This window comes from Mustela erminea, chromosome 4, assembly GCF_009829155.1.
Source record: "Mustela erminea isolate mMusErm1 chromosome 4, mMusErm1.Pri, whole genome shotgun sequence".
NCBI classification, from domain to species: domain Eukaryota; kingdom Metazoa; phylum Chordata; class Mammalia; order Carnivora; family Mustelidae; genus Mustela; species Mustela erminea.
This window is the reverse complement of record NC_045617.1, coordinates 124,795,750-124,821,330: the sequence shown is the minus strand read 5'-3', so window position 1 is coordinate 124,821,330 and position 25,581 is coordinate 124,795,750. Positions and strand designations below refer to the sequence as shown.

General features: G+C 37.1%; 2 long non-coding RNA genes across 2 annotated transcripts in view; one reads left to right on the top strand and one right to left on the bottom strand.

Annotated features, from left to right (window-relative positions):
- Positions 1-5,517: 5,517 nt before the first annotated feature.
- LOC116589051 lies at positions 5,518-25,533 on the bottom strand. Its single transcript, XR_004285155.1, has 3 exons — positions 25,184-25,533; positions 6,694-6,765; positions 5,518-5,750 (listed from the first exon to the last, which is right to left on the bottom strand). It is a non-coding gene; the product is annotated as an uncharacterized LOC116589051 (long non-coding RNA).
- The window catches only part of LOC116589050, a 32,012-nt gene continuing 12,486 nt past the window's right edge, over positions 6,056-25,581 (top strand). The window contains exon 1 of the long non-coding RNA XR_004285154.1: positions 6,056-6,172. This is a non-coding gene — a long non-coding RNA (uncharacterized LOC116589050). The remainder of the gene's footprint in view (positions 6,173-25,581) is intronic.

The window sequence follows — 25,581 nt, the reverse complement described above, 5'->3', positions numbered from 1 at the left end:
AAATCCAAAAAATCATTACCAAGGACCAATGTTAAGAGTTTACCTTCTATGTTTCTAAGTTTTCTTCTAGAAGTTTTATAGTTTCAGGTCTTTTGTTCAAATCTTTAATCTATTTTGAGTTGACTTTTGTGTATGGTGTAGGATAAGGGTCCCAGTCTCATTCTTTTGCACACAGCTGTCCAGTTTTGGCCGCACAATTTATTGTAAAGACTATGCCTTTCCTACTTATATTCTTGGCTCCTTTGTCATAAATTAACTGACCATACATGCATAGATTTATTTCTGGGCTCTGTATCCTGTTCCACTGATCTGTGTGTCCGTTTTTATATCAATACCATACTGCTTTGATTCCTATAGCTTCATGATACAGTTTGAAATCAGGAAGTGTGATCCCTCCAGCTTTGTTCTTCTTTCTCAAGATTAGCTTTGGCTATTTGAGGGTCTTTTGTAGTTCCATACAAAGTTTAGGATTGTTCTATTTCTATGAAAAATGCCATTGGAATTTTGATAGGGATTGCATCAAATCTGTAATTTGCTTTGAGTAGTATTGGATATTTTAACAATATTGATTCTTCTAACCTATAAGCACAGATTCCATTTATTTGTGTCTCTTCAATTTATTTCATCAATGTCCTACAGTTTTTAGTGGGCAGGTCTTTCATCTTGTTGGTTAAATTGATTCCTGGTATTTTATTCTTTTGGATGCAATTATAAATAGAAATATTTTCTTGATTTCTCTTTCTGATAGTTCATTGTTAGTGATAGAAATGTCATATCCTTCAACTTATTTACTGTTCTAACAATTTTTTGCTGGAGTCTTCAGAGTTGTTTGTATATAATGCCACTTCATCTACAAATAAACAGTTCTACTTTTTTCTTTCTAATTTTGATGCCATTTATATCCTTTTCTTACCCAATTGCTCTAGCTTGGACCTCTAATCTTATGTTGAATCAAAGTGGTGAGAGTAGACATCCTTATCTCATTCTGTATCTTAGAGGAAGAACTTTCACCTTTTCACTGTTGAGTATGATGTTAGGTGTGGGATTGTCATACATGGCCTTTATTATGTTGAGTTACAATTCCTCTATATCCAGTTTGCTGAGAATTTTTATGTGAATTGATGTTGAATTTTGTCAAATGCTTTTTCTGCATCTATCGAGGTAATCATATAATTTTTTTTCCTTCATTTTGTTAGTGTGGTATATCAATTGATTTGGTGATGTTGAACCATTCTTTCACCCATGGTGAAAAGAATCTCACTTGATGATAGTTTATGATCTTTCTAATGTGTTGTTGAATTCAGCTTGTTGATGTTTTGTTGATGATTTTTGCAACATATTTGTGAAAGATATTGGCCTGCAATTTTCCTTTTTTGTAGTGTCCTTAGTTAGTTTGACAGCAGGGTGGTGTTGCCCTCATAAGATGAGTTTGAAAGTGTTTCTCCATCTTCTACTTTTGGAAGAGTTTGAGAAATATTGATAATTCTTCTTTAAATGCTTGGTAGAATTCACCAGTGAAGCCATCTGGTCCTGGACTTTAATTTGTTGAAAATTCTTTTTGTTACTGATTCATTCTCCTTTCTAGTAATTGCTCTGTTCAGATTTTCTACATCTTTGTAATTCAGTTCTGTTTCATTGTATGTTTGTAGATATTTACCTATTTATTTCAGGTTGCCCAATTTTTTGGTCTATAATTGTTCATAGTAGTCTCTTGTGTTCCTTTGTACTTACGTGGTATCAGTTGTAATGTTTCCTATTTTATTTACAATTTTATTTATTTGAGTTCTCTTTTTTCTTGGTAAGTCTAGCTAAAGGTTTGTCTGTTTTCTTTTTTTTTTTTTTTTCTTTTCAAAAACAACTTGATTTCATTGATCTCTTCTACTGTCCTTTTGGTCTCTGTTTTGTTTATTTCTGCTCTGATCTTTGTTATTTCCTTCCTTCTACTAACTTTGGGCTTACTTTGTTCTTCTTTTACTAGTTCCTTGAAGTGTAAATTCAGCTCTTTCTTTTTTTCCTAATGTAGGTATTTATCATTATCACATTGTTTTTAGAACTGTTTTTGCCACAGACTATAAGTTTTAATATGTTTATGTTACCATTTTCATTTGTCTCAATATTTTTTTATTTCCTTTTTATATTTTCTTTGACTCATAGGTTGTTCAGTAGCATATTAAGTCTCCATGTATTAGTGAATTTTCTAGTTTTCTTCTTGTATTGATTCCTAGTTTCATACCATTATGGTCAGAAAAGATATTTGATATGACTTTCTTAAATTTACTAAGACTTATTTTGTGACCTATTATACAATCTATCCTGGAGAACATTCCATAAGCATTAAGCTCTAGCTTAAACTCCCTACTCCCTCTTTATTTCTCCATAGTATTTGTCACATCTAACATACCATAAATTTCTTAATGTTTTCATTATTAATCTTCCCCCACTAGAATGTAAGCCCTGTAGATGCAAGGATTTTTGTCATTTCATTTCTGCTGTGTCTCTAGCACTTAGAAGAGTACCCAGGATATAGTAGATATGCACTAAATATTCTTGAATGAATGAAAGCCACCTATGTTCAACTATTTTTGAATGAAAAGAAAAAATGTATCTAAGAACCCTTGAGAGGGGGTCAAAACTTTTAGTTACTGCAGTTATTAGCATCTGCCAATGCAGTCATTTAGGAGCATCGCCAGCAGCCCTCTCAGTCTTTGTGCCTCGTTGCCAAATCAAAATTATAGAGCAGAGTACACTCATTCAAAGATTTTTCTTCCTTTAGCCACTTTTGAATCAAATAAACATTATAGAAACATCCCTCTTTTCCAATAGATCTTGCCAAAACCCTCCAAACAGTGTTTCAACACACTCCCCAAAGAAGAAACCCAATGCTGGGAATGAGTCAAGTAATCAGTTAGCAGCTGCCATTCTTAGGTTACTTTACACACCCTGTTTTTTCTCTCCATTTAGAATTCTTAAACCTTCCAGTTATTTTCATTTCTTCTGGTGAGAGATTTAATTATTCGTATTTTTAACAGTACATGTTCACTACAGGAATGATGAAAGGCAATTAGAATCATGACTGAGAGAGGCAAGAGTGTGCTGTGGTGATGATGAAAGTGAGCAGTGAAGGAACAGTGAGTGATGGCAACAGACCATACTGGTTTGAAACACCCACCAAGACAGGAGACTTCAAACCCTTTACAACTTCTACAATTTATAACAAACTCCATATTCGCCAATCATCTCAAAATTCCCAAAAGAGTCAGATAATTTAATTTTTAGCATTATATTTTCTTTATATGTGCAATTATAAAATCTTAGTGCAATGTCAACATTGAAAAGTAAACTGTAATTTTTGTGTTTTTCTTCTACGTGCCACCTTTGTAGAAACATTTATATGAATGAAAAATTCTCTCTTTGTGCTCTGATCTTGGTTCAGAATAATTTCCTTGGCTGGTTCAACAGTAAAATAATCAATATTTTTTCTCTTATCACATTGGTTTCTTACTGGTTTCATCCAGCTATTTATTCAACACAATTTATCTGCTTTATAGAAGCTGATAATATATAGATGTTGTGTGGCATTCATACACAGTGAAATTAAAGCAAAAGGATATTACTAACAGCTACTGCTATTTCTAAATCAGATAGAAATTTATTTATCTGCAGATCGGATTATGTCATTTGTCCTAGGGAGTTCAGGAGGATGTATAACAAAATTTCTCAATTTATTTCATAATGTTAGTTACTCAAATTCTGGATGCAATCCTAACCTACAGAGATTTACTAGTCTACACAGGCAGGTACATATTTTAACTGATGGGCTTATTTTATGTATGAATCTTATTTATACTTAGAGTTATAGAAAATATAATAATCTCACTTTTAACTAATTACATGGAATAAAACAATGTTGTTTCTAAACTTCAGTATTCTAATTTTACTCTCATGATTTTTGTCCTCTCCATCATACTTTTTTAAAATTTTCTTAAGTAGGCTCCACACTCTAGTGTGGAGCCCATGTGGAGCCCAACTCAGCACTTGAACTCAGGACCTGGGATTATGACCTGAGCTGAGATCCTAGAGTCAGACATTTAACAGACAGAACCACCCAGGCACTCTGTACTATCATTTCTTAATAGCACTCTTTAAATTCCCTTAATATTTTTCTTTACAAACCAACCTTTATCTTCATTTTAAGTAATTATGTACTTAATTATGCATTTTAAGTAATAGTATGTATGTACTTAATTATGCATTTTAAGTAATAGCTATGAAATCATCAGTTTGATTCATGAATCAACTTAACAAGTGTGTTTTGAGCATGTGCTTTGTGACACATTTTGGGGAGCCAAAGGTATAGCTGTGCCTAAGACAAAGAACTTCACATGGGGATTACATTCTAATGAAGAAGATAAGTCAGTCAATCAATCAATCAATCAATATAAGACAATCTACAAATACAGTGTCAGCTAAGTGCTATGAAGAAAACTAAAGGAAAGTGAAGAGAACACAAGAAAAGGGAGGAGGGTAATCAATCCTTTAAAGAAGTGATATTTGGGTAGAAACTTAACTGCAAGCCCAACCTGGAAAGTCTCAGCAATAAAAAACGGAAGCGTAAATGCCCCAGTATGCGAATGAGCCCACTATACTCGAGGAATAGCAAAAGGCTGGTGTGGATGAAACAAAGAAAGGAAGATAGAGAGGCTTGGATTGAGATTTCAGAGTCAAGTAAGAACCAGATAGGACCTCATAGGTCCCAGGGAAAAGTTTGGATTTCTATTGAATATTATGAGAAATCACTGGAGAGTTTTTAGCAGGGGAATGTCATGAAGGGTTTTTCACTCATAATTGTTTTTTTTTTTTAAAGATTTTATTTATTTATTTGACAGATAGATCACAAGTAGGCAGAGAAGCAAGCAGAGAGAAAGGAGGAAGCAGGCTCCCTGCTGAGCAGAAAGCCCAATGTAAGGCTCGACCCCTGGACCCCGGGATCATAACCCGTGCAGAACGAAGGCAGAGGCTTTAACCCACTGAGCCACCCAGGCACCCCATTCACTCATAATTATTATTCAGCTTTCTGTGTTAAGAACTGACCTTAGAGTAGAAATTCACTTAGAAGTTTTCTGCACTGAAGGGGCCACAGGGACAGTAACAATGGTAGAAGTGGGAAGAGTAGGTGGATTGGCAACTTATATTTTTTTTTCTGATACATTTCAAAAATAAATAAACCTTTTCTGATAGTTCTGTAAGTCTGCTCAGTCTGCTCCATGTACTATCTGAAAGTATTTCATGGGATGGTTGGGTGGCTCAGTCAGCTAAGCATCTGCCTTTGGCTCAGGTCACGATCCCAGGGTCCCAGGATAGAGCCTTGAGTCAGGCTCCCTGCTCAGTAGGGAGTAGGGAGTAGGGAGTCTGCGTCTCTCTCTGCCTGCTGCTCCCTCTGCTTGTACTCTCTCTCTGTGTCAAATAAATTAAAAAAAAACATTTTAAAAAATGAAAGTATTTCATATCCAGTGTTCTGGCTCCCATCCTCTGTGAGACTATGGCGAAACAATTCAACTTGAGGCTCTGAATTCAGACGGCATGAGTTTGAGTACATTATTTGACTTATTGCCTGGCCAACATTTTGCCAGTTACTTTACCTTTTAAAGTTTCTCCTTCTTTGTCTAGATAATGGGGATGCTGTTATCTCTCTCATAAGGTTATTAGAAGTATTCAGCTGGGTAATGCACATGCAGTCCTTAGCACAGTACCTGGTGGATAAAAATAATGACCATTATAGATCTATAAATAACATAAATCATGAAGACATCCAGTTATTATTTTGTCTTCTCACAATAACCACAACCAGCACTATATTAATCTTATAAATATGATTGCTTATCTTTCTTTAATCATTGCTATTATTACCCTTATGAAGAACCAATTTTTAAAATTGGGCATTTAATAAACAGAATTAATATATTACAAATGTGGTGGTGATTTCCAAATAATTTTAGTGCTTTAGATTCAAAGTCCTGGGAGATTTTTTTTGCTCTTGTGCTCCCACAGGTGAAATAACAGCTGGAACTTACCAGAATTCTACTCGTCAAAGAATCTGCATGCAGTGGCATAAAACTAACACAGGTGCCCCAGCATGCTGACAAAGAATAAATAGAAGCACATGTTCTGAAAGGTACATAATACTTCACTTCTTAAAATCTACTTATAAAATGTGGTCAGCTTTGTTCTCCAAATTGGCTGACACCTAGCATATAGAGGAACTGCTGTTGATGCCCACATTGCCATGCCACCTGGATTCCCTTATCTCGTTTATTATTATTAACCGTTTCAAAAACACTTTGGAGACTTAAAGAAAGGGATAGATTGTGATCTCTGCTTTGAGTGTGGTCCTGCTAGGAGGCCAAATGACTTTTTAAAGGTCCCTTTAGTGACATGGTATGTCTTAACTGATACTTTCCTTTTAAAAACAACTGTCCTTTTGGGGAGCTCCCAGAAAGGATATTAGGGATTATGTTTGAATAAAAACACTGGAACTTGCTTTCCTATCCCCCCCCTTTTTTTTTCAAGGAAGAAATCCTCCTGGAATGTGGAAAAGAAATGAGTTTGAGCATACTAAATCCAAATAATGCAACACTGATCTCTCTTAGTCACAAGTCAATACAATAGCAAAACCCCCAATAACATTCAACTCACTTTTGGGAGACAGGACCCATGACATGCTCTGTGTACGTTGGACAGATGGGTGGTGTGAAGGATGTGATTCTCCTGTAAAAACAAGGGCATACACAAACACACACACACACACACTTATAAAACTTCTTGGAGGAGGCCTTCTAAGGAATCTCTGTGTCACCACCTCCAATCCTTCCAACTGAAATTGAAGAGTCTTCTAAGTTTTCAAGCTTTCCCTAAGTAACACCAAATGTCAGACTTTGCAGTGCTTTCCTAGTTTGATTCTTACATGACTGGCCTAATCAACCATCATCTGAGAATAACCTCCCCAGCTTAATCCTTAATTTTCTTCCAACCACTGAAACTATGATTGCCAGGGAAGGTTTGCTTATCACTCAATTGCCTCTCCTTACCTAACCTCCAAAATGAATGTAAAGGAGTAAATTTCAAGACAGAGCCAACCCCAGGCTCAGTGAAATGCAGGATTGGGTTACCAACAAAATCTTATGATTCAGAGCAAATCTACCTAAGAGTTTTTACTAAGTGCTCACTTAGTTTTACAATTCATTGATCTGTAGAGCTGGGCCAAAGTTAACCTAGACTAGTGGTAGAAACAATATGAGACAAATACTAAGGATGGTGTGTTATAACACTGTTTTCCATACGTGTTCCTCTAAGTCTGAATGATACATAGGCATTACCAATGCTTTTGGAAAGTGGTAAAAAGCTAGATTTCTCTACCTGGATAAATATTTCTTCTTCTGGACTCTTGTACTAACTGAATCATTCCACATATTTAAAAAATGTAATAAGTGCTCTATTTATGGAGAACTTTACAGCTAAAATGTAGAAATACCATGGTCAGAATATTTTATGAAAGAGCCAAAACACATAGTAAATTAAGATTGATTTGCATGAAATTTTGCAGACACCCAGATGATAATATAAAAAAAGAAAACAAACTTTGTTTGAACTCTATTGCTGTTATATTAGGTTATCCGCTTGTCTGTACTCTACCCCTGTTCCTAATTTAACACCTGTAAATTGCCATGGAAATTGTATATAAAATGTACATTTCATATTGCAAAGGTAGGGAGGTCAAATTGTATGAGAGTCAGTATTTTATTAGAATTTCTTCAGCTCATGCCTTTCCCCAGCCTCGAATATGTGGGCAATTCATTTTCTATCATTTTTTGTATCTTGTAACAGTTGGCAATGGTTAGAAAAAGTGGTCAGGAAAGCCGGGAGGCATTGCTAGGACTATAAACCATGGCAAAGAGATGAAACACATTGGGTGTGAACTTAAAAGTCTTCTAATTCACTTTTTAAATTAATTTTTTGAACAAATGGAAAAATTGGAGAAGGCCCTGGTGGCTCCAATGATTCTGAACACTTGAGTTAAAGGGCGGGGCAAGTGCAAGAAAGGTGGGTCTGGCTGTGTGTCTCTGAAGTAATGAGGTGAGTCCTTCTGGAGTTGCGCTTTTATTGCTCATTAAATTAGCTTTCTTCTTTCTATAAATGGAACTTGTTGATTTGATACTAAAAAGGTCTGAGAGCTAAGGTATCAGAGAAATTATTTCCAGGTGCACTTATGTACTAATCCTTCTGAAATGTTTCATCAGCTCAAGTTTTCTAGCAGTAGTGGTAGGTCATGCTTGTCTTTGCCAAAGTGTCTTTTCATCTTTTTTGGTAAATGTAACTTTGGTCTTTTCTAATTTCTTGCTTGGTCTCTCTCTCTGCCTCTCCACCTGCTACCCCCCCTTCTAATTTTGAGAGCCAAGAGTATGGTGTCCAATTCCCATAATGCACTGAGCTGTGCTCAGGAGGACTGTTCTAAAATATAGAGCTTATCAGGAGAGCCCCAGAGTGCAGTCTTGGAAGGGGCCTCTGTCCAGTTCCTGTCTTCTCCTGTATCAGACTCAGTGAAGCACAGACCAGCTTCTTAAGAGGAATTTCCCTTCCAGACTCTAAGATATGCTGCCCTTGTCTTTATAAATGCAAATAATTAACCATGATTTTCAATTAGTAACATAGTGAGAGAGCATTTCCTAAACATATGTGCCAAGTACAGTATACCATTTTTCAACAGTGGAGAGAGTATTTCAACTTCCTTAGCTCCCAAATCCTGTATTGCTCTCCAATTCTCTCTCTCTCTACTATATTAGCTTACAGCAGGTTAACGGGAAGCACAGCTCACATTTTACATGAATATGTTTTGAAAACTAAGTGCCATAGAAGGTATTGTTATTATTGTCATTGTTGTTATTGTCATTATGCAAAGTTCTTGTAGCAAAAATTATAGCATCTGTTTTCCAAAACTATTGTGGGTCTATCTCTGAGCTAGAGCTAGAATCTGGACTTTCTTCATAAAAACTCCATTTGCAGTGCTTGAAGTTACTTCATACACTTCCTTTGATATGAAAGCACTTAAGTTTTCCTTTCTCCTGTGTGCCCCAGTGTGCCAAGACCTCAACAGGCAGGTGGGCATCAAAGACTCAGGAAAGTGTGACTCCAGATGGCTAACCCTGGATGATGCTTCCTGCCCCTAATAAGTGTAAATTTCCCATTCTTTCTTTTCTTTTCTTTTTTTTATCATATGTGCTGCTGAAGGTAGCACCTGTTATTTCTTAAAGATTGTATTTATTTATTTGAGAGAGAGAGAGAGAGACAGTGAGAGAGGGAATATAAGCAGGAGGAGTGGGAAAGGGAGAAGCAGGCTTCCAGCCGAGCAGGGAGCCCAGTGCGAGGCTTGATCCCAGGACGCTGGAATCATGACCTGAGCCGAAGGTAGACACTTAACTGAGCCACCCATTCTTTCTTAACTAAAGCAGCAAAACTTAAAAGTCTAGCCATTATTTTAAAGATAATTCTTTTAAAAATAACTCAGAGAAGTGAGTTGGGGGAAATCGAGGGCGGGGGGACAAACCATGAGAAACAAACTGAGTGTTTTGGAGGTGAGGAGTGTGGGGTGTTGGGTGAGCCTGGTGGTGGGTATTACGGAGGGCACGTATTGCATGGAGCACTGGGTGTGGTGCATAAACAATGAATTTTGGAACCCTAAAAAAAATAAAATTAAATTAAATTTAAAAAACATAACTCAGAGAAATGAAAAAAGAAATTCTAGCTAGTTGTTCCCTCTCCCCAGTTTTTCTGCCATTTGAATGTATACCTTCATCCAAGGCTCTCTTTTGCTGCCAATTTGTTCCAAATGTTTGAGCTTCCTAATACCACCACACATTGACCAGTTCCACTTTGTCTTAGCTACAGGCCACTCAGAGGTTATTCATGGCTTATGCTGGTCAATGGGAAGAAGTTCTTAGGTGAATGAGCTTTGATTTACATCTTCACATGCAGGGAGAAAATGGGAAAGAAGAAACTGACAAAGAGATCCTTTTGCAGTCCTCCTTTCCCCTGTTAAAAAGTGACCATTTTCACTCTGAGTTTCCACCACCTGCTAGTTACTGAACTTTATTAGGTAGACCTTGGTGCAGCCCAATTTGTGTATTATACTCATTTATTTGTGCCTTTAGTATTGGCAACAATCTGAACTCACAAACTGCAAAAAAAAAAGAAAAGTCTAAACAAAATGTAAGCAACTCCTTAAGACTGGCTTTTATACTCAGTTAATTACACCATCCATTAACTGATGCTAATTTTCAAGTGACAATCACCTGATCTCCCAGGGTTGGTTCCTGTAATACAGTATAGTTTTGGCATAACTACAGGACAAGAAATCCCAATAGATCATAGCTATCCACTTATAAAGTATAATTTTCCTCTATGTGAAGAAAATATTCAAGACCTATATAATTCACATACTTAGAAATGAAAACAACTTATTTTTTGTCCTACTTTCTCGAATTGCTTGTAGGCAAAAAAATGTTAAACGGATAATATCTTTCAACACTGAATTGATTTCTTAGCTTAATTTAAGCATAGAAATTATGTGCCAGATGGCATAATCAACATGTTCTGTTGAAAGATTGCAATTTTATTCTTATAAGAAAAAATAAAATAAGCCTTTTTCCACGTGGTCTCCTCAGTGGGAAAGAAAGTTTATGTATGTTCACTCCAACAATCCTATCTTTGACGAGGAAAATGACAATAGCTTTGAATGTATTAACTGAGCTCTTTTGAAAGCACTAGTCCTGCTCTTGTTTTGATTCATCCTGCCATAGGCTTCACGTAAGATCCATGGTGAATAACTGGAAAGAGAAATAGTAGATGGAATAATCATGAATATAGTACAAATTTATCTTAGTGCCCTTGGACATTTAAAGACTTTCCAAAATCCATTTCATTTTTAATCATGTCATAACTGTATTTCATCCAATATCCTGAGTTTTGTGCTATAAAATCAGAATATGCACTTGGCTCTCTCCTCCCAGGGAGGTCATTCAAAGATTGGTCTATGTTAAGAGAGATGGGAACTGCCTGTTTTCACAACTCATTCCATTTTTATGTGACATTTCTATTCCCAACACTTCCATAAAGCACTTGGCCAAGGAACTTAGTCATGAGCTAAAGAGGAAAGCACGATGTTACAAAGATGGAAGAGTACAAACAGTTAACTTATACAAAATTTGAGCACACAGAGTGTCAAGAAGAGAAAGGGAAAGGAAAATAGGAAGGAGAAGGAAGTAAAAAAGAAGGGGAAACAGAGGAGAGAAGATGGGGCAATCAATTAATATAGAAAAATAAACACATATAAAATAATTAGTGACTTTGTTTCTGAGAAATGAAGAATGCCCTTCCTATAACACATAAATTATTGCTAAAGAATATGAGACACTTCTGATTACTTTCAACAAAAATTTTAAATGATTACTGGCACACCTGGGTGGCTCAGTCTTTTGAGCATCTGACTCTTGATTTTAGCTCAGGTCATGATCTCAGGGTCCTGAGATGGAACCCCATGTTTGGCTCTGTGCCAGACATGGAGCTTGCTTAAGATTCTCTCTCCCCCTCTGTCCTTCCCTGACTCCTTCTGGGGGTGGGAGGAATTTAAATGATTATTAAAATAGATACTTGGAATAAAATCAGTATTCTGATGAAACAATAACCTCTCAATCTATGTATTTTGAAAACAACAAGTGTAATAATCATGTCACTGTGACAATTTTTTTTTCACCTCCAGGTTAGGATTGTTCCCTCTTATCTTTAAAACACCTATATTTTGGGGCACCTGGGTGACTCAGTCAGTTAAGCATCTACCTTCAGCTCGGGTCATGATCTCAGAGTTCTGGGATCAAGCCCCGTGTTGGGCTCCCTGCTCAGCAGGAATCTACTTCTCCCCCTCCTTCTGTGCTCTCTCTCTCTCTCTCTCAAGTGAGTAGTTAAAATCTTAAAAACAAAACAAAACAAAACTAAAAAATGTTTTGATACCCTAGACAAAACTATATTTTGATACTCTAGGCATTTCTGCCCTGAAAATGATAGCCTGCTTGACATTATTGTGCTAAAATATATTTTTCAAATTTCTCATATAAAAACATTATTTCTTTTTTTTTTTAAGATTTTATTTATTTATTTGACAGACACAGATCACAAGTAGGCAGAGAGGCAGGCAGAGAGAGAGGGGGAAGCAGGCTCCCTGCTGAGCAGAGAGCCCGATGCGGGGCTCGATCCCAGGACCCTGGGACCATAACCTGAGCCGAAGGCAGAGGCTTGAACCCACTGAGCCACCCACGTGCCCCATAAAAACATTATTGAAGATGCATTTGCTTATAATATTGGATATATTTCAGAAGAACCATTATAATTTTATTAAGACAACTAAATATCATTTCCTGAGTGTCAAATGTTTTTCCCATTATTAGTCTGAGAATTAAATACACTATACTATAATCTATTACACAGAATATACTTATATACAAATAATCACCTATTATGATTACTAGGTATCAAGCATGTCACTGTTTATACATGGTTCAAAAATGACAAATCATATAATTTTACATTTGGTCACTTACTTTGCACTTGGAGTGCTACAAGAGGTACTACAGCATGTACTACAACATGTCTGGGGCTGAATTTTCTACATGTTCCAATCCTATTTCTATTCTAATACAAAACAAAATTTATTTTTAAATAGTTTGCCTTTTATTTTTTATTCTAAAATAAGTCAATTGAAAATAAATAGCACAAAGAAGTGCAACATGAAAAAAGAAAAGCAACATTCATAAGATAAAGCAGGCAGAAAAGCTACACATTAGAGGATTTAGGCAAGAAAATAAAGAATGGCCAAAGATGTAGAGAGAGACCACAAACTTTATATCCAACAGAACAAGGGGGAGCCAAATTTCAAGAAGGAGACAGCAGGCATCACTATCAAAAGCAGTACAGAAGTCTAAGAAAATAAATCAAAACTGTCTACCAGGTTTGGTTGATCAGAAGTTAATGAATTAGGAGTTTCAGTGGAGATGTGGGGTCTGAAGCTAAAGTGCAGGAATTTGAGGTGTGAATATGCAGTAAGAAAAACAGCAGCAAATAAATAAAGTTCAGTAGATTTTAGAGTTACTGTCCTCTATTCGGCACCCCTACCCCCGCCCATGGACAGAAAAGCAAATGCCTAGTACCTAAGTACAGCTCCATCCTCAATTCTTTAAGTGCTAATGTGTATCTTACAATTTTGTGTAAATTTTACAATCTACTTATTTTGCATTTGAGTAATATTGAGTATTGTGTGCCCTAGTTTTGAATTTTCCCCATGCAAGTGAGAGAGAAGAGGGAAAGAAAAGAAGCCCTGAAGAGACTATTGTTGAGCTGATTGTTACTGTGGGCAAATGGAGTTGAATTTCCTTATGATCCTTTGAGAAACTACACAGAGTGCACCTCAAAGAATCATCCCCTTGAAGGACTGGAAGCTAGAGAATATATGCACTGATTTCTGCCCTCATTGATTAAGAGTTGCTCCCACAGGCATTAACTCCTCTGGCATTTCCCAGATGTCTAACTGCTTGGGGAGGAAGAACTTGTATGATGAAAGCCTATGGTAGAGGAGTTCAGAAATGTAGTGAGCCTGGGGCAGTGAGGAAGCAGGCACAAAGAAAGTGTCCACCACCCTGAAACCCTGAAGCAGAGATCAGTGGGATGGTAGTAGGGCACAGGGCACAGACATCATCCTAATTCCATCAAAAGTCTCCAATAGAATTACCATTCCAGTAAATGCCATTTTGATTCTGTATTTTCTCATTATTCCCTACACATAGCAGGGAGCACTTATATCTGTTTTAAAAGCATGGACTTAGAAGTTGTATATATAGGTGTCTTTAAAGAAACGGACAAACAGGTGGGAAAAAGTCCAGGCTGTCTATGAAATCTGATTCAGACAGGGTCAGCTATCTGAGCTGAGGTTAGCCCAGGTTGAGTGAGGGAGTTGTCAGACTCTATTCAGTGGCAAAGAGCCCAGCTTGCTGCCAAGAGACAGTCTCATAAAGATAGGGACCAAAGATCAGTTCCCCTACCAGTCCCTGCTTGCTATTTCAAAGCCAAGATTAAACCCATATCTCACAAAAAATGAATGAGGAAATTAACACCTTCCCTGACCCATATTATTCAGACAAATTCTTTCACTGTTAAATAAAATAGGCAGTTAATAATTAATACTACTAATAACACAAGTAACAGTGAGAAATAACTGTATACTCTTTTCTAAACTAATAATCTGACTGTCTCCATGCCATTCTCTCTCCATCCTCATGACCCCTATTGTATTCACAGATATTCCATTTAGCTGGAGGCTAAATTAAACCTCTAACAAAGTCTCTTCCCACAAGTAGATCAGCCAAAAGGTGAAACAGCAATTCCAGCTCTTTCAGCCTGAACTGGACTCTGGAACAACACATGTGTTTTCTTATTCTTGATGAAATTTGTAATTTTCTAAACCTGTGGGTCTCAAAACTTGGTTTCCAGACCAAGAGCATCAGCATCATCTGGAAACACTTTAGGAATATAAATTCTTAGCCCCTGACAGATTCTCTTCTTGACAAACTTGAGTCAGTTTCTTCCAAACTTTCTTCTCAGGTAGGCCACAACTTTTCAGCTTGTTTTAGCAAGAATCCTGCTAAGTTGGTTTAGCCAGGTTCCTCCAACCCCTTACTATCTAATTGGGCTCCTTATGTACCAGCTCCTATAACTGACCACTCTGGCCTGCCTTCAAGAAGATTCCTATTAGTTTGGTTAGTCAGAATCCTCCTTCACCCCTGATACCTGCTTTTAGTAATTTTCCTCCCACTGACCAACCCCCACTCTGCTCCTAGCTATAAATCCCCACTTTTCTTTGTATTCAGAATTGAGCCCAATCACTTTCTTCTACTACAAACTCTGTTAAAGTAGCCCCTTTGAAAAAAGTCTTCCCTACCACCTTTAGCATGTCATGAGCTATTTTTTCTTTAATGCCCCTTCTCAGATCTACTAAATCAACAACTCTGGGGGTAGAACCCAGCAATCTATAATTAATCAAGCTCATTAACAGAGTCTGATGAGCTATTTTTTCTTTAATGCCCCCTCCCAGACCTACTAAATCAACAGCTCTGGGGGTAGGACCAGCAATCTATAATTAATCAAGCTCATTAGCAGAGTCTGGTGCTTCCTAACGTCCCATTGCTAGAAACGGGACCCTATGGAAAGGCGGATACATGCCACAGAGGCAACATACTAACCAACAGGGACAGGTGCAAGACTACACAGAAAAGACCAAATCCTCACTCTCAGAGATCTCACATCTAATGAGGGTATTTCTGAGAGCTCCATTTAGAGAGGGGTGCACACTAATGTTCAATAAAATAAAGAAAGGCTCACCTAGGACCCCTGGAGAAAACAGCATTATTTCAGGCATCAGATGGTAGTAATTTAAGGATCTGGATGTAAAGTGTGGAGTCAGTTGTGGCTCTGAAAACCCCACAGGACAGTGGCTAAAATTCTAATTGTCAGGATCAGTTCTGTGGTTCTTACTGACCTGTGGTTTTACATGAGAAATACCCACAGCTGTAGAGGAAACCACAAAGGTCTGGAAACTGCAGGAAGAGGTAAACAGAACCACAGTATATTCTACAAACGATAATAAGGAACCACAGAAAAGTATCAAAAGTGAAAAAAAATGCATTCCTTGGCTGGAAACTTATTGAATGTTTAAAATCAGGGAACAGACTAGTAAGAAAGGGAAGGGGATCTCCTTGGCTTTAATTCCACAAAGAAATAGCAGTGAAATCCTGTATTTTTATTTCCCATTAAGACTAGCTAAATACAGAATACAACAGAGAGGTTTATTTCAGAATACAGCATTATTTCACTTTGTATTTTTTTAAGTAAGCTCTACTCCCAGCATAGGACTTAAACTCATGACCCTGAGATCATTTTTAATCTGTATAGACATTACGAACTTATATGTCTCTGCTAAAGTTTAAAAATTTTGAAATTTTTTTTTAACAGACATGCTTTTATAAGAGAAATATTCAAATAAGGGAAAAACTTAAAATCTCCAACTTTAGCTTTTTGACCATTACTATTAAATCTGCTCCCTAGGAAGCAATGAGTAAGCAGAAACTGCTAGGAGGCAAAAGTTTAAATTTTGTTGACATTTCCTTCCAGAGGAGAAGGTTTCAGAGACCTTGACTATTCCTTTCATACTCCCTCTAGTGGTGGCACCTTTGGAGCCTGAGAGCAACAAGGCATTTCCAAAGTCTGTGCAACAGAACTTACTATGAATTTTCAAACCCCAAAATTGCTCTAATACTGTTGCGTGCCCCCCAAAAAAGTACATTTTTCTTAATCTGCTAGAAATAAGTTGACAAGGTTTTACTTTGTGGTAAACCCCTAGTGTAATATTTGAATATCATTACATTATTTATTCCTTAAAATTATAATTTTAATGTTAGTACTTATAGGATAAGTTATTTATATAGCATGATCAAAGACAGTATTTAATATTCACAATACAGAACAACAAATTACTCAGCCATCAAAAAGAATGAAATGTTGCTATTTGCAACAATGTGGATGGAACTAAAGGGTATTATGCTAAGAGAAGTAAGTCAGTCAAAGACAAATACCATATGGTTTCACTCATATATGGAATTAAAGAAACAAAACAGATGAACATAGTCAAAGGGAAGGAAAAATAAAATAAGATGAAAACAGAGAAGGAGACAAACTGTAAAAGACTCTTAACTATAGAGAACTGAGGTTTGTTGGAAAGAGGTAGGCAGGGAATGGGCTAGAAGAGTGATGAGGATTAAGAAGGGCACTCATGTAAGCAGTGGGTGTTGTATGTAAATGATGAATCACTAAATTCTACTCATGAAACCAGTATTGCCCTGTATGTTAACTAACAAGAATTTAAGTAAAAACCTGTGGGAACATGGAAAACTAATACTTTAATTATGAATTGTGTGTTATATAAAAATTAGTGGATTGTCTACAAACTTAGAAATGTATATATCTTTACAAAGGTAGAAGTATATTCTACTTCTTAAAGAGTCAAGCTCAGGATACCTGGATGGCTCAGTCAGTTAAGCTTTTGCCTTCAGCTCAGGTCATGCCCCAGGGTCCTGGGACTGTGTTCTATGTCAGGCTCCTTGCTCGTGGGGAGCTGCTGCTCCCCTTGCTTGTGAGCTCTCTTTCTCTCTCTCTCTCTCTTTAAAAAAATAAACATCAAGATATTTATAATAGCAGTATTCAATTCTGGAGGAAACTTCAATTCTCCAATATTAGCTTTTTTAACATTGTTATTTATCCCCCAAGACCCTTTTCATCCTCCGTGCTCCTAGCCCCTTCAGATAGTCCCTTCCCTCCGAACACACCATTCCCAACAGCATGCACACCAGCTTTATTCTTGTTCATTGTAAATAGCATCTTTATTTACCCCACATGTCCTCCAGCTACCCTACCCCTATTTCTCTATTCTCCTTCCCAGCTAAAGCTTCACATTCTCACCTCACATTCTCTCTTTAACGCACTCTGGTTTAAAGCAGCTTTCACCCCCACAACTCAGTTAAACTGACCTTTATCAAAAGCACCAATTATTTTCCTCTAGCCAAATCCAGAGATCTTTCCTGGGTTCTTTTTTTACTTCCTAAGAGGTATTTGACATATTTGACCAGCCTTCCTTTCTTTAATATCTATTAAGGTACCTCACACTTAAAGCTAAACCATAACCTTAGATCTGTTTCCTCAATCTTGCTTATAGTTCTCAGTTTATTGCACCACCGTCCACAAAACCTTAAGAGTCAGATTCAGCTTTTTCTCTTTTCCTCCCTAGAATGCCCCACCCAATAGCAAATCCTGGCCATTTTTCAAAAAGATTTTATTTATTTATTTGAGAGAGAGAGAGAGATTGATTAAGAGACAGAGGGTGTGCACAACTGAGGTGAGGGGCAGAGGGAGAAGTAGACTCCACCATGAGCAAGGAGCCCAACTCAGGGCTCAGTCTCACGACCCTGAGATCATGACCTGAGCCAAAGGCAGATGCTTAATTGACTGAGCCACCCAGGCGCTCCAAATTCTGGCCACTTTACCACCAGAAAATATTCTGAAGCTTCTACTGCCAGCACCCTGATACATACCACTATCATCTTCCACCCACACCTCTACAGCACCTGTTAAACCTGCTTCCCCTTGGCTTACTTCCCACAGTTCATCTCCACAGAAGCCAGAAAACCTTTTAAAAATATAGATAGAATCTTATCTCTCGGTTTCCAACCCTCCAGTGGCTGCCCACTCAAATTAGAAGAAAATATAATTCCTTCCACCTGCCCCACCTGCCCTGGCCCATGGCCATCAAGACACTACATCACCTAGCTCTTGCCAAACATCTACATCTACTTTTCCTCTATCCCTTCCCTTATGTTTCATCCATCTTATCTACTTTTTCAGTAGCTGTTTCCTCTGCTTGGCATGCGATTGTCTATTCATTGCTAGCTCCTTCTTATCTTTCATATCCCAGGTGCACTGTCACTTCCTCTGTCTACATCTCTGACCATTCTGTCAAAAGTAGTCCCTTCCATCATCTCCCATTACCCTTTTCTCATAATCTTCATAACAACTTTCCCTATCATGTATCTGTTGTGTCTCCACACACCAGAATGTAAACTCAAAAAAGCCATGGATCTCTTCTTGCTTTTTCACTACTGGATTCTGGGTGTCAAGTGCATATTACGTAGCACACTTATTAAACAAGTCAACAAATGAATAAATTCCTTGACCTGTGACTGGCAACATGCCCAATCCATATGCTGTGATTGCTGTGAACTGCCCCTTCCCCAACATGTCTTTGGGCATATGGCTTGTTTCTTCCTCTTTGCTATACTTGTGGTGCTTCAGAGCCTGTGTCCCAGTGAGTATCCTCTTCAAATTTCCTCCAATTCCCAAAGATCAGCAGTGCCTTGAAGGGAAGCTCTGACTCCAATTCTATATTCCTGGTTCTGATCCCAGAGGCTAATGAATAGCATAGAATGAAGAATGAGTTGATTTTGACAGACACAAGACCAATACAAAGACTATTTTAATTGTCCAGGAAGGAGATAATAAGCACGTGAACAAGGCCCCAGCAGTGGGCTTGGTGAAAAGTGAATAAATTTAAGAGATTTTGTAGCACTAGAATCAAATAGCTAAGTAAATGAAGATGGGATTGCCATAATAAAATACTACACACTAGGCTTCTTAAAAAACAGACATTTATTTTCCATAGTTCTGGAAGCTGGAATTCCAAGACAAAGATATTGGCAGGGCTGATTTCTCCTGAGGCCTCTCTCCTTGACTTGCAGATAGCCATCTTCTCACTCTGTCCTCTTACTCTGTGTGTGTGTGTGTGTGTGTGTGTGTGTGTGTGTGTGTTTCTCTCTCTTCTTTAAGGACATTGTTCTTACCAGATTAGGACTCTGCCCTTATGACTTCATTCACTTTACATCAACTCCTTAAAGGCTCTATGTCCAAATGCAGTCATATTGGGGGTTAGGGTTTCAAATATATAAACTTGTGGAGGACACAATTCAGTTCACAACTGAATTATGGAATTATGGAAGCATCTTCCATAATTACATGATTTTGTCTAATTCTTCTTCACTGCCATTATAGATATCTAATTTATTTTACAAAGCTTATTACAATCATTTTAGAGGGCAGGAAAATTTTCTGTTTACTTGAAGAGCATAATCTATATTGGTTTTAGAGTTTAAAATCTATATTGGTTTTAGGATAATGTATCCCTTAACTTCCAAATCCCTTGACTTTCAATTTGCACCCACAAATCTTTCTGTGCCAATTTGTGTATCATTTAGATGAGTATTTCCGTTGGCTTCACTAGTTTTAAGCAACAGAACCATCCCTGCTGCTCCTGGATCCTTCTTGAAGAACTGGGAAGGAACTGAAAAAACCATGGGCCTCACAGAATTGCCAGTCTGGAAGATCTCATATTTGCACAGATCCAGGCTATATGGATAAGAAGGGTCTGGAACCTTTGGGTGCTATTCCTGAGCTGTCTCTACTTCCTTACTTCCTGTTTTCCATGGTTCACTCCACGTAGGCTTCTGACATGACACTGAGGCCTTTCCTGTCTGAGTCACCAGTTTCCTACATTTACCACATTGTATGTCAAGCCTCAAAACCCACTGTACCTGAATTCTCAGTGAGAATTAATACAGCTGACCACACTTCTTTTCTTGAGGCACCAGTTCCCATAAGAGTGCATTATTATTTCCCTCCACAGCACTGATTTCTTCTTTTTTCTCCACCTGCTAGCTCTTCCTCCTTTCCCCTACCTCTCCACATTTATGATCTCATTCAGGACCCTTCCTTTCAAGACCAAATCTATATATCAGATTCTGGCCTCTTCCTTGAAACTCCAGATCTTTAGGTCTAGCTCAACACCTCTACTTAAAAATCTAAACAACATCTTAAGCTTAACACTTCCAAAATAGAATTCCAGATATTTTCCCCAGAACCTGCTCCTCCTCTTCCCATCTTCTCCGTCACGGTAAATAACAACAAATTCACCTAGTTGCTTAATTCCAAATAACAATTATAGTAATACTTACTGACTTTGACCAAATTCTGTTCTAAACAGAAAATCTGCTTATTTTTAAGATTTCACATTTTCTGTGTTTGGCTTCCTTTTGCCTTAGCTTAGAAAGGTTTCTTTTGTATATAGAAGGAGTATACTCCAGGGACATGTTCACTAGCTCTTCTCTCACTCTAGACTCCCACCCATTCCAAGGTTAGGCTATGTAAATTCCCTATGTCTGTCATACATAGCTTGTTGTAAGTAAATTTGCTGTCTTGTTGACTCCTGAGTAATCCCCTCTTCTCAGGCAAATACCAATCCCTTTTTTGTGTGGTAAGAATTAGCTAAAGATAGTAATTACCATGGTCATTTTACAACTAGAATAAGGAGGTTTCATGTAGAAAATGTTGCCTCTCAAAATTATAATAAGATAAACTGTTAAAAAGCACAAGCAGAAGAAAATATTTTGGCCAAAAATTGAATCACAAGGTAACAATAGTACAAATAGTGCTTTACGATACTCTGAACTACTGTTTTATGTCACCTTGTAACTGTGAAAAGCAGACTATGAAAGAGGCTACATTTATGAGCCAGTCAAGGCATATAATAATTACTGGGAACATACACCCTTTGCCTCAGATTTTGATGGCCATCTCTCACTGAAGGGCTCAGTGCATGTGGTTCAGTTTCATAAGCAATCACGGGTATGGGTAAACATGCTTGACTGATTAATGATAACAGCTCTTAAAACACCACAGACATTTCCAGCGCCCAAGAATGTTTATTTTTTTATACTAAATTAAATTCATTTTCTCTCTCATTCTCTCTAAAGAAAATGGTGACAAATTTAAATTCAGAGTGGACTGCTACATAGAAGATGGCCATGCGCCACAACCTCTAAATAGACTATGGTTTGGGTTTGTATTTCAGCTGGAAGATCGTGGGAGGGAGGAGGTTTAAGGGCAGGGAAAGGGAATGGGAAACCCTCAATAAGCACTGTACCAGTGTACAATAGTGTTGAGACAATGGCCTTGCAGACAGAAAGACCTTGATAAATATTTTGTATTTATTAAAAACAGTAATAATTTATCATATTATAGTATACGATAAATACTTTTGTGATGGAAAAAGAGAAGGAAACAAATAAATAAGGATTATCTCCTTTGTGCCAGATACTAAAATGCTGGGAATTAGGGCTCTGCCTTATGACCTCATTTAATTTACCAATACAGTCATATTGGGGGTTACATTATCTCCACTAGACACATTAGGAAAAGGAAGGTTAGAGTGGCCCATTTGCCCAAAGCAAAACAGGGAAAACTCAGCATGAGTCTTTTGGATTCCAAAGCCCACTTTCCATCTATTTATGTTTATCTACACTGACTCCAATGATGAGAGCAACAATAGACGATATTTCTATAGTGTCTATTTATTTTGTTTATACTAATAATTCTGGCCATTTTAATGCTGATACATTTGTTACCTCTTAAAAATTTATATTACACTGGACATCCTAGTCTTGGTGACCTGTTATTTTTTTTCATGTTACTGTGACTTGGTAATTCCTTCCAGCTGTATATTGACCAGCAGAGAGATGTACTCAAAGAGCACAATCTTCCAACAGATAGCTTCCCAGTCTTCTAAGGATCAGAGCTCTATAACTTAGAAATGTACTAAGATCCTAGCATGAACTGAAGCAGGGGGAGAAATTTAGATTGTTGTGACAATCATTTTAAAACCCTGAGGTGAAATAAAGCTGTGGTTTGCAAATCAGTTCCAAAGAACAACTAGACATTGTAGTATTTTTCCAATTTTTTAAAATTTTAGTCACAAGTGAATTTATAAAGGCACACTTGGTTACATACCATAGAAAGATATGTGGCATAGCTATAAATCATAATATTCAAGAAAAAAAGATACTTGATTTACTTTTAAGGAAAAGTCATTTTAAACATTGGACAAGTCATGACAATGATTCTGCTTTTTTCCTATATATTAAAAAGAAACATACAGTTTCTTCATTTCATGAAGTATGCATATATTCCACATGTAAGGAGGAATGGGGAACCAACAATATTTATTTATTTGTTCTTCCATATATATTTGTTACATGCTCCTTTGTATCAAGAACTGTGCAAGGATTCAGGATAAGAGCTCAGAAAACACTACCCATGCCCTCTGGATAGAGAACGCAGAAATGAAAGCAAAGAAATAAAGTTAATACATGTTTCAGTGCCAAAATAGCAGCAAAATGCTGTAATTTCAGATCAGATTTCAGAACCTCCTCTCCTATTTAAGCAAAAAATAAAACAAACAAAAAACCTCTTGTTCGAACCTACTAAATATTCTTTGAGTTAAACATTTGTTCTAGAAGAGGCAACACACTTTCTGAAACATTCATGCCTTTCTACCACAGTGTTTCTGATCATAATGAACCTGTGGGGCAAATGGCCATATCCTGCTATCTCTGAAAGTTCTTCAAAATCTACCTGAAAGGCTATCTTCTTTGAGAAGATTTTATTGATTCCCTAATCTGAATATACTCTGTGCTTGCTTTTCTACAATCTTTTAAATAGATTACTTTTTAACCTATGTCATGAAAATTTTTTGTGATTTTTGCCTTTAAGAACACATGACGCAGGTCAAGGTCATCTAAAGTTACCAAAGAGAAAAAAGTTCACCTTCCTCCATTTTCCTGGATGATTTCTTCCTCTTGGCAGCTAAGCTGATGTTTCTGAAATTCAGTCAAATAAATGTGCCTCAAGGTGTATATAGACCCAGTTACCAACTAAACAGTGGGATCCATAATTTTCTGGTGTGCTCTTCTCACCCAGGCCTGGCTTCAAATGATGAGACCATCTGTGGAATCCTGGAGCAGAGCACTGGACACCTGCCCTCCATTAACCCACTTTTTAATCTAGTACAAAAAGCTAGCGATGTGATGTATATAATGATCCTGATCAACGTTAAACTATACAGAATGGAATAGGTAACTACTGGCCAAGCAATCTCTGGTTTGAGGTTTGAGATTTGAGATTTGAGCAATAGAATGTATCAGTTGGCTGAGGCTGTGTTTTGTTGCAATAACAATACCTCTGAATCTCAGGCTTACAACAGAGATTTCTCTTTTGATCCTTTTACATCTTTCTTGGCTGTGGCTCTGCTCCATCCATTCTTTCTCCCAGGACATAGGCTAAGGAATTACACTTTATACAGAACAAAGCAAATGTCCCAAAAGAAGGGGAAAAAGATGACAGACCATGTAATGGTTTTTATGAGCTTCCTCTTAGACATGGCACAGGTCACATTTGCTCCTGTTGCATTGTCAAAGCAAATCCATGGCCAAGGCTGACATTAATGGGTTGAGAGTGTATAATTCCCTCAAAGGGAGAAACTTCTAGAAGGACCATGAATATTTTAAACAATAATATCATCAACCACAACATATGAGAAAGATTTGGATATTGAAGCAATCCAGAAAGAACACTAGACTGGCAGGTTCTTACTGAGTTTTAGTGGAAAAGTGATCACATCAATTATCTGACTCTAGGCTTTAACTTCTACATCTATAAAATCAGAGGTTTGGTCTCCATGGTATCAAAGTCTCTTCTAAATCTGGCACTAAGCCAAAAGCCTTACATTATGGTTGTTTGGTTGTCCTAACCAAAGGACAAGCACCGGAATCATTTCTATATTTCTCAGAGACCTCACCAAGTATAGTGCTTGGAAACATTTGTTAAATAAGTAAGTTAAACTCTACAAGTAACTTACGTTATTTGTGTAAGTTCACTAGATAATTTTCTGGAAGCAGGTTCCAATGACAGAATGTGGAGAGCACTGAGAGCCTCAGGCAGTGTTAAAGGGAGAGAATATAGAGAAGAAATGAAAAACAAAGAACATGAGAGCAGGGAGAAAGGCAAGCCTGAAAACCAAGGCTGGGAATGCTCCAGTTCCTGGGTAGTCTTCTTAGAGCAACCCTGTGACTGAAAGCATGTATTATAGGGACAGAGTTCGCATTTCCCTATGGCTGAAAGTTGTTTACCTTACTAAATCTAAAGGCAAATATACTTTTAAGCTATTGCAAAAAGAAAGAGGTTTGAGTTTTTTTCTGTTGCTTATTTTTTTATAGGTAAACTAGATGAAGAACACACTCCCAAACTGTTAGAATTCAATTATAGGAAATGCTGCAGTATTGTATAAAAATAAGATTTCTGATTTTACTGTGAAAAAGAAATGATAACCTTTCAAAACTAACAAAATAGTTGACTTGCCAAAAAAATGCTCTCAAGTCAAGAGAATCAGCTAAGAAGAAAAACAGTGCTTTATTTGTTCCTATTTACTCTGCTTTTGTGAGGTAATGAATAATCACTCCTAAAATGCTAAATCATTTTTAAGAAGCTATTCTAAATTAAGCACAAATACACAGCTTTGTTATTTAAATAACTACAAAACATAATTTGAATTTCACATTTAATCTTCAGCCGGAGTGATGGATATTTGTCTTCTACTTACCCATATCATTCTTCCTGTCCACATAATTGTAGCTTGGTGAGATCACTTGTGTTTTATTCCTTCTTTTAGTAATTGTAGTCCATAGGAGCTCCTCAATTATTTCACTTCTTGATTGTAAGAATAAATCAAATGTGTAGATTTACTTTTTATCAATATGGTGTGGAGGTGATCAAAGATTTTGGTGTGACTTGAAATTTACAATTAGATCCACAATACAGATAAAATCCATCCAAAATGATAGGGGCCGTTTTATAAGCTCAACCAACACCATGCTACTGAAAAACTAACCCTTTTTTCTTTTTTCCTTAACTAACTTCAACATGATGAACTATAAAACTCCAAATGCTGTAGTGAAGATTTGAGAAGTGAAACAGAAAGCAAGTAAGAGAATGACAAAG